General features: G+C 51.3%; 1 pseudogene; it reads left to right on the forward strand.

Annotated features, from left to right (window-relative positions):
• Window positions 1–10,535: 10,535 nt before the first annotated feature.
• On the forward strand, window positions 10,536–12,956 carry LOC120111206 (annotated as a pseudogene).
• The last annotated feature ends 27 nt before the right edge of the window (window positions 12,957–12,983 follow it).

Here is a 12,983-nt window from a genome sequence, read left to right on the forward strand (position 1 = left end):
CGGAACTACCAGGGGGCCGCAGTTGGCTATAAATACAGGTGCAGGTACGATGGAATTTGCTAAGCCGGAGCTGCAGGTTGCCATGGGATCGCTGGACCTCCTCCTTGGCATATGACTGAGAGACTCCTGTCGAAGGAAAGGGGAGGCGCTCCCCTTACAAACTTCAGCCAACTAGCCGTTTCATCTGGGATCAACAAGGAGGGTCTCCCCGGCGGAACATCCGCTCTAGGCGTTTCATCCGGGATCACATCTCCCCTCCTTGAAGTTCAGCCTCCCGGTTGAGCTCTGCGCCGGACGCTCAATCCGGGACCGCGCCTCCAGTATACTCTTCCCCTCGAATCCCTTCTCTTTCCTACCACTGGGGAAGATGGGAATATCCTTTGGAGGCGGCGTTCCCCTGGGGCAGCGGGAGCTTCTTCTGCGGCGGCTCCTCCTCTTTTTGGTGAGAGTGCTGGATGGCGCCTCCGGTTAGAAGCACCCACTTCTGGTGGGACTGCAGCCGCCCTGGGTTGAGGGGTTTGGGTCCCCACCTCTTCTTTACTTTCTTTACTCCCTAATTCCCCCTCTGGGAATTCCTTGTAATCACACGGGCACGCCACTGTAACCAGAAATTATTGAAATGAAAAGTATTGCACCTTTTTAAATTGTCTTTCTGGCCTTGTTGTTCTACTGGTAATACATCCGCAGGTTAGCGGAATTCCAGCCCCTTGGAATTTCTCGGCCATCTAGGGCTTCCAACTGGTAGGAGCCAGGTCGGTTTACCCAACGAACTTTATACGGGCCTTCCCAATTTGGCGCTAGCTTCCCACCTTCCGTAGGTTGAGATGCCTTAGCTCGCCTCAGCACCAGATCTCCAATTCTGAAAAGCTTCGGTCGGACTTTGGAGTTGTAATATCGGGCCACCCTCTGCTGATACATTGCCATCCGTACCTGAGCCATTTCCCTTGCCTCTTCCAAGAGATCCAAGTTCCCTCGGAGTTGCTCTGAATTGGCCTCGGGTCGGTGCGCGGCCACCCGAGGCGAGGGGAGTCCGAGCTCCACGGGGGCAACGGCTTCCGTGCCATAGGTTAGGCTGAAAGGCGTCTCTCCAGTAGGAGTCCGTTGTGTGGTCCGATACGCCCAAAGGACATTCTCGAGTTCCTCGACCCAAGCTTGCCCCGTCCGGCCGATCCGCGCTTTGATACCTTGGAGGATTGTCCGATTTGTGACCTCGGCCTCGCCGTTGGTTTGGGGATGCGACACGGATGTGAACCGATGCTCGATCCCAAATTCCTCGCAGAAGTCCCGGAAGTGCTTGTTATCAAACTGTCGACCGTTATCCGAGATGAGGACCCGAGGTACTCCAAAATCGGACAATGATGTTCTTCTTCACGAACTTCCGGACTTGTGCCTCCGTGATGGTGGCCAGTGGCTCTGCCTCCACCCACTTGGTGAAGTAGTCGATGGCGACAATCAAAAATTTCCGCTGGGCCGAAGCGACGGGGAATGGTCCGAGGATATCCATTCCCCATTGTGCGAAGGGCCAGGGCGCGGTGATTGGCGCCAAGGGGACAGAGGGGACTCTCTGGACGTTGGCGTGGCGCTGGCAGGCGTCGCATTTCCGCACGTGGTCCTTCGAGTCCTCCATCAAGGTCGGCCAATAGTAGCCTTGCCTCATGATCTTATGCGCCAAGGACCTAGCCCCCAAGTGCGATCCGCAGATGCCTTCGTGGACTTCGCCGAGGGCGTAGGCCGCTTCCGCGGGGCGGAGGCACCTTAAGAGGGGGGCGGTAAACGAGGTCCGATACAGCCTCCCTTCATAAAGTACGTAGTGGGCGGACTTCTTTACAAAGCCGCCGGGCCTGATCTTCGTCTTCAGGGAGGATTCCTTCGGCGAGGTAGGCGACGAGCGGGTCCATCCAAGACGGCTCCGGATCAATTGCCATCACCGCTCCAGCCCCGTCAATGCTCGGGGCATCCAGGGTCTCCAGGTAGATTGCCCTCGACAAGTTGTGCGCGTCTGCGTCCACTAGGCGGGACAACCTGTCGGCCCTGGCATTTTCGCTCCTCGGGACCTGCTGAATGTCAACACTGCCGAGGTCGGGAATGAGTGTTTGCACCTTCCGGACGTAGCTCTGCATGGTCGGGCTCCGCGCCTCGAACTCCCCTCGAACCTGCCCGACCACCAGCTGGGAGTCGGTGAAGACTTTCAGACGCCGGATGCCGAGCTCCTTGGCGAGTTTGAGTCCCGCGACTAGGGCCTCGTACTCCGCCTCATTGTTGGTCACTGGAAATCCGAACCTCAAGGCATACTCGGCTATCACTCCATCGGGATTGGTGAGGACCAGCCCAGCCCCTCCACCTTCAGGGTTCGACGACCCGTCAATATGGAGCGTCCAGATCGGGAGATCGAGGCTGGGTGTCTCCGGCGGCTTAGGTTCCGCCTCCTGCACAGTGCACTCAGCGAGAAAAGTCCGCGAGTACCTGGGCCTTGATGGCTGGTCGGGGCTGGTAGCGGATGTCGAACTCACCAAGTTCTACTGCCCACTTCACCAGCCGTCCCGCATTCTCTGGATTGCTGAGAATCTGCCGCAGTGGTTGATCGGTCAAAAGGGTGACAGAATGAGCCTGGAAATAGGGGCGAAGCCTCCTGGTCGCAGTCAGCAGCGCGAAGGCGATCTTCTCAGCCTTCGTGTACCGCGTCTCGGCATCCCGGAGGACTCGGCTGATGTAGTATACAGGCTTCTGAAGTCTTGCCTCTTCCCGAACCAGTACTGCGCTGACTGCGGTTGGGGAGAACCGCCAGGTAAAGGTAGAGCATCTCCCCCCTCTTGCGGCTTGGACAGCAGGGGAGGAGACGCCATGTACTCCTTGAGCTGGTCGAACGCCGCATGGCATTCGGCCGTCCAGAGGAAGTCTTTTGGGCGCTTCAACACCTTGAAGAATGGTTGGCAGCGTTCGGCCGACTTTGCCACAAATCGTCCGAGCGCGGCGACCCTTCCAGCGAGCTCCTGAACCTCCTTCACTTTGGTCGGAGGGGACATATCTTGGATGGCTTTGATCTTGTCCGGGTTGGCCTCGATCCCGCGCTGGTTGACAATGAAACCGAGGAAACCTCCCGGCCGAAGCACCAAAAGCGCACTTCGCTGGGTTTAGCTTCATGCGAAACTTTCGCAAGGTGGTGAAAGTCTCCTCCAGATCTGCAATGTGCTGGTCTGGCATGGCGGCTTTTACCAGCATATCGTCCACGTACACCTCCATATTCCGGCCGATCTGCTCCTTGAAGATTTTATTGACGAGGCGCTGGTAAGTGGCGCCAGCGTTCTTCAGACCGAAGGGCATTACCTTGTAACAGTACAGCCCCCGGTCTGTTATGAAGGCAGTTTTCTCCTCGTCCTGTGGAGCCATCATTATTTGGTTGTAGCCGGAGAAGGCGTCCATAAAAGACAGTAGCTGATATCCGGAAGTCGGCGTCGACCAGTTGGTCTATCCGTGGAAGCGGAAAGCTATCCTTGGGGCACGCCTTGTTCAGGTCGGTGTAATCGACGCACATCCTCCACTTCCCGCTCGCCTTCCGGACAAGTACGACGTTTGCCAGCCACTTGGGGTAGCTCACCTCTCTTATGAAACCTGCCTCCAAGAGTTTGTCTACCTCCTGGTCGACCACCCTGATCCGATCCGGGGCACAGTGTCTCTTCTTTTGCTTTAACCGGTCGGTGGGTCGGGTCGACGTTGAGGGCGTGAGAAACGACCTCCGGGTCGATCCCAGGTACATCGGCCGCCGACCAGGCAAAACACATCTGCATTGGCTCGGAGGAATTCCACTAACCGGAGCCGAGCTTCCAAGTCGAGGTTGGCACCGACCCGGACCGTGCGGTCCGGGCGGCCTTCTTCGAGGGGAACTTCGATTACGCCCTCGGCCGGCTCCCCGTTGCCGCAAGGCCACTTCGTCTCTGGCGTCAAGTGACTCGACGCTTAGGGCCTCCATGGGCTTCTTCCCTTTGAGAGTTGCTAGGAAACACTGCCGTGCGGTCGGCTGGTCACCTCGGACCTCTCCAATCCCGGCCGCTGTGGGGAACCGCATGAGCAAATGGTAGGTAGAAAACCACCGCGCGAAGGGCGTTCAGTCCGGGTCGTCCGAGGGATAGCGTTGTAGGCCGAGGGGACACGGACGACCAAGAACCCGAGCCGCACCGTGGCTTCTGCGGGTGCAATGCCCGCAGTCACAGGCAGCTCGATGACACCTTCGCCGAGATAGCGTCTCCAGTGAATCCTATGAGGGGGGTGGATGTTTTGTGCAACAATTGTCGGGAAAAAGCCCATCTTTTGGAAGGCCTCGTAATACAAAATATCAGCTGAGCTTCCACTATCCACAAGAACACGCCTTACATCATAGTCCGCCATAGTGAGAGAGATCACCATGGCGTCATCGTGGGAGTCTGAACCCCCTTTACATCTTCATCACAAAAAGTGATTACATTTCCGACCCGCTGCCTCTTCGCGACGGCCACTCCTGATACTTTCCGCCGAGCCCCCTGCGTTCCTCACGGGCCGAGAGCAGCCCCCCAGTGATGGTGTGGATCACTCCCGCAACGGGTCGATTCTGCTTCCCGAGGCTCCTGAGGGCCGGGTCGGCTGGACGCGGGTCTGCGGGGGGACGTCGGTCGTTTACATATCGACCGAGACGTCCTCGGCGAATGAGAGCCTCGATCTCGTCCCGAAGCTGGAAGCAGTCTTCGGTATCGTGGCCGTGGTCTCGGTGGTACTCACAGTACGCCCGAGAAGGCTTCCTCCAGGATCTTCTTCATCTGCCTCGGGACCGGTGGAGAGGTCCTCCCGCCCCTTGACCTCCATAGAGATCTGGGCCCGGGGAGGCCAGGAGTGGGGTGTACCGGTTGAAGCGTCGGTGCGGAGAGAACGAGGGCGTGTGGCGCGTGTTCCTTGCTGGTGACGGCTTCTGCGCCGGCGTTGAGGCGTCGGGCTCCTCCTCTGGGGTGCCTCTTTTCGCCTTTTCTTCTCCGGGCTTTAGAGGGCTTGGCGCCTCCTTGTTCCGGTGGGAGGCTGCCTCCTCGGGCGTCTGCATACTGGTTTGCCCGAGACAACAGCTCCGGGAAGTCTCCCGCGGCAGACGTTTGTCCAGGGGAAGGTGAGTCTGCCCTTGCCGGAAGCCTCGCTTCAGGGCTGAGAGAGCCACCGTCCCTGGCTCAAATTCCGGACTCCCAGTGTTGCCTTGTTGAAGGCGGGTGAGATAATCCCGCAGGCCTCTCTCCCTCGTCTCGCCGGACATCGAAGAGGGGTCGGAGACCAGTCTTCGCCGGCTACTGAGGCGAAATGGCTGATGAAGAGACGGGTGAACTGGTGGAAGGACTGGATGGAATTAGCCTCCAGGCCGGCGAACCACGCCCCTTGCCCGGGCGCGGAGGGTCGCCGGGAAGGCTTGCAAGGAGAGGATCCGATGCTCCATGGAGGAGCATAAGAGTCCTGAAACTCTCCACGTGGTCCCGTGGGTCCGCGCCCCCGTCGTGGGTTCGATCGCCGGGCATTTTGAACCCGGCGGGTTTAGGGTTCGCAGGATCCTTGAGGCAAGCGCCGGCTGGGAGGAGATTTCCAAGTCGGCGAAGGGATCTTTGGAGTGGCCCTTCAGGGACCTGGAGCTGTCTGTGAGATCGTCCACCCGCCGGTCCAGGGAGCGCGACCGGTGGGTGGGAGACAAGGAGCGGCGCGAGGGGGACCGACTGGGAGTGCGGGCCCCTCGAGGACTGGGGTGTCTGAGAACGCGCCCCGGGTCCGCCTCTCGTACCCGCGCAGCTCCGATGAGAAGGTCCTGGCAGAATGGACCGCACTCGAGAATCCTCCCCGCGCCGGCGCTCCTCTCCATGGGAGAGGAAGGAGCGCGGGTTGTGAGGAAGAGGCGAGTGCTCGGGGAGCAGTGGCTCCTGAGCCCGCTGCGGCACCCGAGAGATCACACCCTGCAGATTCTGCACATGCTCCGCGAGGGTGCGAACCTTGCTGGGCTAGCTGGTTCGAACTGAGCAGGTCTCGACCGTCTGAATGGGAGGAGAAGCGGTGGAATGCTGCTGAGAGTGTGTTGGGGACGCAGCAGCCTCCCGGCCAGAGGCGCGAGCGGCTCCGCGACCGGAAGCATTGGAAGCTCCGCGACCACCTCGCCGTGCCATTACGATCGTTCTGAGATTCGTCCCTTCCTTCTAGCGCCAACTGTTTGCTGGTGGTCCAAACCGAGAACGATTGGACACGACGGTGTGAACGGGGTTCCGCCTGAGTTGTCTTGGTTGGTGCTGGTTGCGCTCCACCTTCCGCCAAGGAACCTGCAAACAACCTTGCACCACCACCCAGGGCTGGTGATGGCCCTCCGACGGTCAAGTCAGAGGAGATTGGAGGAGGAGAGATGATAATCACAAAGTGGGAGAGAGTGCTCTGGGAGGTATTGCTTACCCCCCCCTTCTCCCCCCAGCCGCATATATGCCTGGCTGGGAGGTCCTCTCAGGGGGTTTGTCGTCGTGGGGCACGATAAGAATGCCACTGACATGAGCCGTTACGGGGCGTCGTGGAGCAGCGCCGGTACGGTCATGGCAGGGCGTAGTGGGAGCTCCGTTTGTCGGTCGATACAGGAGATCGTGGGCAGCATCGGGTACAGCCGTTGCAGGGAGTAGTGGAGCAGGAGGCCGCAGCGTGCCTCTGGAGAATAGCCTGTCGTTATCAAAAGATCTCCGATTCGGGGTCGGAATGCTGGATCATAGGGCAGCCGACCCGGGGTCGGGCTGCGGAGCCGAGGAGGTCCGACTCGGGGTCGGAGTGCTGGATCATAGGGCAGCCGACCCGGGGTCGGGCTGCGGAGCCGAGGAGGTCCGACTCGGGGTCGGAGTGCTGGATCATAGGGCAGCTGTAGCTTTCCTGGATACGCGTGCCGATCACGTGGGGCATGGCGGCTCAATTCCCCCATAACACATATATGTTGTGGTGTGTGTAACACTAAGTAATTAAAAGAATGATGATCACATTAATGACATATTTTGTAAATCAGAATTCTCCACACTTTATTTCTTCCTCTTACTCATGGTGATTTTAACTTTCTAGACCATACATATCATTCTTCTTTCATTTTTATTGTTGAGGTTCTTCCTATTTATTTAGTGAGCTAAAATACCAAATCATGACCAAAAGTCTTCATACTTATCTTTAAATTATGTGGTAAATAATGCTCTTTTGCATTTTCTTCTATTTGCAAGATCTATATTTTTCTTACGATATTTTGTACATAACACGGTACATAATATGTACCAATTTTCTAACTATACTGAACTATGTATCATTTGATAACTCAAGAAATGGCTCCAGTCTCTATTTCAAGTAGAAATGTCAATAGAAAAATTATAAAGATGTTTATAGAAAGATAGCCTTCCACAATAATACTTCCTACATCTGAACAATCTAATCAATAGAAATGGTTTGGATAGTTACATTTCATTTTCCCCTTGGATTTGAGTACATTAGTATTTTCTTGATTGAGAATTTGCAAAATCTTTTGAATCTTCTTTGAATAAGGTGCAAGATCATTAAATATTTTACCAGCAGCTTTGTTGAGAGACTTGGGGGTTAATAGGTTGTCAGCGGTTAACGATTTCCCCGGAATGGCTAGCCAAGCAAAGCGGATAACTTGCGTTAGTGAAGTCAGCTGCTAGATTTAGATAATCTTGGTATAATATTATAGTTGCCACATATTGGATGCACAATATTGGTATGATATTTTAGATCAATCTTCATAAAATTTGATTATCATACTAAAAATTAGTATTTATATGAAGTCATAGGATTTTACTATTGTATTATACTATATTTGATCCTTAGTATTTTTCTCATAATTATAGAATTTTATTGCTCTATTCTATTATATTTGGAGGCTCAACTTGTATATAAAGTATATCAGTTGTCTCAAATCATTCAAATTACTTGGAGAATGTTAAGGGTGCTAAGGAGGAACAAGATTGCGTGGAACGTGATGTCATGGCCCTAAATTAGTGCACATGCAGTCTTGCAGAGAAAATTTAACTCCTAGATTTGCTTGAACAAGGCTGGACAGGCATTCGGCTCGCCAGCTAACATAAACATTCTTTCTGTTGGATTGATATGGCTTCAGATAAGTAAAAGAATAAGATACTGGCTGGCCTTATTTTGCTGCACTCCTTTGGTATATCCAACTCAAATCACCTACTTTCTGTTCCATTAAGGAGCTGTTGAATCTTGATCTGAAGAATTTCCTCTGGTAATGTTTCAGTTGGCTTCCCTCACTCCCACATGCTATGCTAATACTCCTTGCAGAAGCTCTCAAAGTGGGCAATGGTTCTACTAGGTGGCACCGAAACACAAGGACAACAATGCAAATTAGAAAAACTCCCACTCAACTACCTTGGTCTTCCATTGCAAATTTCGCACTATCCAAACAACAATGGCTTCCATTAATTCACCATGTCGATCAAAACTTGATGGCTGGATTATGACCATTTAGATCGCATCAAACTATCTGTTTTTTTTTTCTTTTTTTTTTTCAAAAGAACCCAAACAGTATCAGGTGGCTTTTGCCTAATTAATTGGAAATGATGTTGCGTGGCTAAAAGGGAAAGAGGTCTTGGCATGAGGGACTTCAAGATGATGAACCTAAGGATGGGTCTTCTGCGGTAACTGGACCGAGACCGACCCTTGGTTCTCAATGTGAAAATTGGATTCAGTACGGTAATTGTTTCTATGAGAATCCATAAAACATCTCAGGCTTCTCTGAAGTTTTCATAGTTGTGAAGCATGCTTCTCTGAATCTTCCTGTAACAAAGATGGCCTCGCTGGGCCTGCTATGTTTGAAGGGTTCAGATTGTTTTTGCAAATGGTTCAGATTGTCTTGCAATGCATAAACTAGAAGGGCCAAATTGCCTTGGAAAGATGGTCTTGCTGGGCCTTCTATGTTCAAATGGTTCAGATTGTTTTGCAATGCATAAACTAAAAGGGCCAAATTGCCTTGGAAAGTAGAGTTTAGAGGTGTGCACGGTCGGATCGCATCCGTTTGAAGAGAAACCGGAAAGTAAATGCAAATCGGTTTCCTAAAACTGGAGCCGAGACACAAGTCGAACCAGCCATCTTCAAAAACTGCTGGAAATTGATCGAAGGTGTTCGGTTTAGCTTATTATTTTGATATTTAATGGATTATGTTAAATGAGCCGGACTAAATTTAAACATAAAAAGTTAATATTATATAGAATTGATGTCCAATGAATTGGATTTGAATGGGTTATGCAAAATTTAAACATAAAAATTTTATTTTATATATAAAAGAAATATTTTTTAAAAAATTGAAACATATACACATCGATCGAATATATATATATATATATATATATATATATATATATATATATATGGTCAGATTCGGCCGTGTTGATTTGAACTAGTTCTCTGAAAATTCACATTAAAATCGAGCCAAATTTTTTTTGATTCAAACATTTCATGGACACCAAATCAATTTTTTAAAAAAATATCAATGCAAACTTAACCAAAGAGCCTGTTAGATCGGGGCTCTCGGTTTGACTTTTTTTTTTTTTTGGCACACTAATGGACTCAAATATCCTCAACAACTTGATTGACTTTACTGTTTCAAAATCTCGTTTCGATAACGACCTACAAACATAGACACCATAATCTTCTCTCAGTTGAAGAAAAAAAATTTGAAGTCTTCCCTTCATGTCCAATCCATTCCATGCGTCTTTCGCTGAATTGGAACTATAATTTTTAGTAGCCGAGCTGTCACTGCTACCAGAAGTCGTCGCAACTTTCCAACCATGCTCTTTCTCCCTCCCATCCTCCTTCCTTCCCAATTCCCATATAGAACTAATCCATTATGCTTTTCTGATCATCAATCAATTCGGATACCTGGATGGATGGCCACTCCGACCAGTCCCAAAGGGAAGTTAAAAAAAAGAAAAGAAAAGATGAAACAAAGGAAAGAAAAGGATTAATTTTTCTTTGCGTGCTTGCCGGGTTCCCCATTCCTGCCTACATCTCTCGCAGTCATTTCTTTTAATTTTTTTGTAAATAAATAATATGGTAAAGAGGAGCAGCATCCGCCCTTCCTGCTCTCTTGGTCGAAGTCGTCTCGTTAGATGATTCTTTCTCTCGCCCTCACGCTCCGTTGGTTTTAACGTATTGCTGTTGTTGGCATTGGCGCTGTCAACGTTTTCTTCTGCATGCTCCTCTGTTTGTTTCGTCCTGCTTTGTCCCCGAAGTCGTCTCTTCTACTGTACGGCCCCAGCCCGCTCTCATCCTCGCTGAGATAACCCGCAGTCCACCGCACCCGGAAAAAACAAAGGCTACCATTTCTTCCACTCCTCTCTTTCCCTCGTTCCCTTCTCTCCTCTCTTTTTTCTTTCTGTTTTACCTCCCCTATTTATTTATACTTGGGGACCAGCGGGGAAGGAGGAAGAAGGGGCTCTCTCCTCTCTTTCTTTGTTATTCTTCCTTCTGCGTGGGTTAGATGTGTGGCATTGGGGCGCCTGATGGGGAACTGCCAGACCACCGTCGGCGCTGCCGCTAGCGGCGGCAGTACTGCCGCCGCCGCCGCTAGGAGGAGGAACCGCGCCGGCTGGCGGAGAGGAGGGGGCATTGGTCGAAGTTGCCGCGGGAGGACGAGCTGCATTTGGTTCCGGGTAGGATCTTCTCGAACGAGGGCAGGAGCAGAACGTCCTCTATCTACACCCAGCAGGGCCGCAAGGGCATCAACCAGGACGCCATGATTCTTTGGGAAGTAAGAAACAACGACCAGAGCCGCTCCATTACCTCTTCCCTTCTTTCTCCCCTTTCTAGCTTTGTTCTTTTTGATTTTTTTTGTTTGTGTAGTATCATTGATTGATTGATTCATCGATCAAGGATTCGGCGTGGAAGGTGGCGTCCTCTGCGGGGTGTTCGACGGCCACGGTCCGCAGGGCCACCTCGTGGCGCGCAAGGTCCGGAACGCCCTCCCCCTCAAGCTCCTCTCCTCTCTTCCCTTCTCGGCGGCGCCGCCACCCGCCGCACGGGACTCGGATGTCTCGGGAGGGGGCGCGCCCCTCTGGCTCCTGCCGGCGATGCGGAGGCGGGGATGGAACACAGGAGGAGGAGGAGGAGGTGTTGCTTTCAGCTTGGAGGGAGGCGTTCGTGAGGTCGTACAAGGGCATGGACAAGAAGCTCCGTTCCCACCCCAATCTCGATTGCTTCTGCAGCGGCACCACCGCCGTCACCGTGCTCAAGCTGGTGCGCTCTACTCGACCCACATCTCAACTTCCTTCAACCCCACCTCCCCTCCCTCCCTCCTGATCCCCTGAGGTTCTCGGATTTGCACGTTTAGGGCTCCAAGCTTTATATTGGCAACATTGGCGATTCTCGTGCGGTCTTGGGGTCCAAGGATGACAGCAGCGGCTCCATGGTCGCTGTGCAATTAACTGTCGACCTCAAGCCTGATCTCCCAAGTATGAAATCCATTTCTTTTCCTCTCCTCGGTAGAATTGAACTTTGTTGGACTCTGCTGTGTCGCAACTTTTGCTGGTGGTCTCTCTGCTTCAGGGGAAGCCGAGAGGATCAAACGGTGCAGGGGCAGGGTGTTTGCACTGCAGGATGAGCCCGGGGTGCCGAGGGTGTGGCTGCCGTTCGACGATGCTCCTGGGCTGGCGATGGCTAGAGCTTTCGGGGATTTCTGCTTGAAGGATTATGGAGTGATCTCGGTGCCAGAGTTCTTCCACTGGACGCTCACGGAAAGCGACCAGTTTGTCGTTCTTGCATCTGACGGCGTGAGCTGCCTCTCTCTTCTTTGCAGATTGGCATTCAAATCCTGCCATTTATGTTTAATCTCTATAGAACATAAATATCATGGACAAACTATCAATTCTTGCAGAAGTTATAACCTTTTCATTATAGCAATGATTTTTTCTATTCGGTAGCATTCAACCGTTGACATATGCTCTTGTATGCATGCTCCAAATATATGTAGAGAAAACCACACAATTGCATTGCTAGTAGATGACGACACAGCATTATTCTCTTTGATTTGCATATGTCTCTGAACTTGCTTTTAAATGAAATTAGCATTCCTGAAAACTTCAAGCTCACGGATGCCAATATCTTGTAAAAACTTCGAGTTTACATGGAAGGAGCAAGTAGTCTTAAAAAAAATGTTGGACCAATCGCTTGTGTTTCAACTTGATTGCTTAACTGTCTTGTCGCATGGTCATGTTTCTAAACAGTAATAGCATTGGATAATATAGTGCTCAGGGCCTCAGGCTCTGTTTGCTGGCATACATGCATTCCATTTACTAATTAACTTGGGCATGAAATCTAATGATGGGATGCTTTAAGCCACTGATGGCACCAGTCCATGAAAAGTAGCACACAGAAACTACCGAGATATACAGGTTATTGGTTATGGCCTAGTCTTGACAGTTGATGAGATGTAGCAATATGTTGAAACTTATGGCCAAATAGGAGATGACAAGAGCCATTTCATGATAATGTGGCTATGAATTCCTCATTTTCTTTCCATTGTTATTTTTTCTTTCAAAGAATTGGCTTGTGCAAGAAATTTTGGTTGGACAGAAGAATGGATGAACTTGGAAGGGCCATAGCCGACTTTATGGTATATGTTTTACATAGTGACATAATCTAGTTGTTTGGTTCAGATAGTTCTACAGGGTCAAAGAATAGTACCTAGACAACTCTACAAATTCCATAGAACCCAGTTTTTCAAGAAACTTCTTTCAGAGATCAGCTTAAATTTCAACAAATCACAAGAAGCAGAAACTAATTTGACTTTGATGCATATGTCTAGCCATTATGCTTGGATACCACGTACTTCTTGAACTGATGCACAGCATTGATTGTCCTCCTTTTGAATGCATCTAGTGACAGATGCCCCATGGCCAAAGTATCCTCAGTAGGCCATTGAGAGAACAATATCCGTGCTTAGAAGTTTGAGG

Source organism: Phoenix dactylifera, chromosome 1 (assembly GCF_009389715.1).
Source record: "Phoenix dactylifera cultivar Barhee BC4 chromosome 1, palm_55x_up_171113_PBpolish2nd_filt_p, whole genome shotgun sequence".
Taxonomy (NCBI): domain Eukaryota; kingdom Viridiplantae; phylum Streptophyta; class Magnoliopsida; order Arecales; family Arecaceae; genus Phoenix; species Phoenix dactylifera.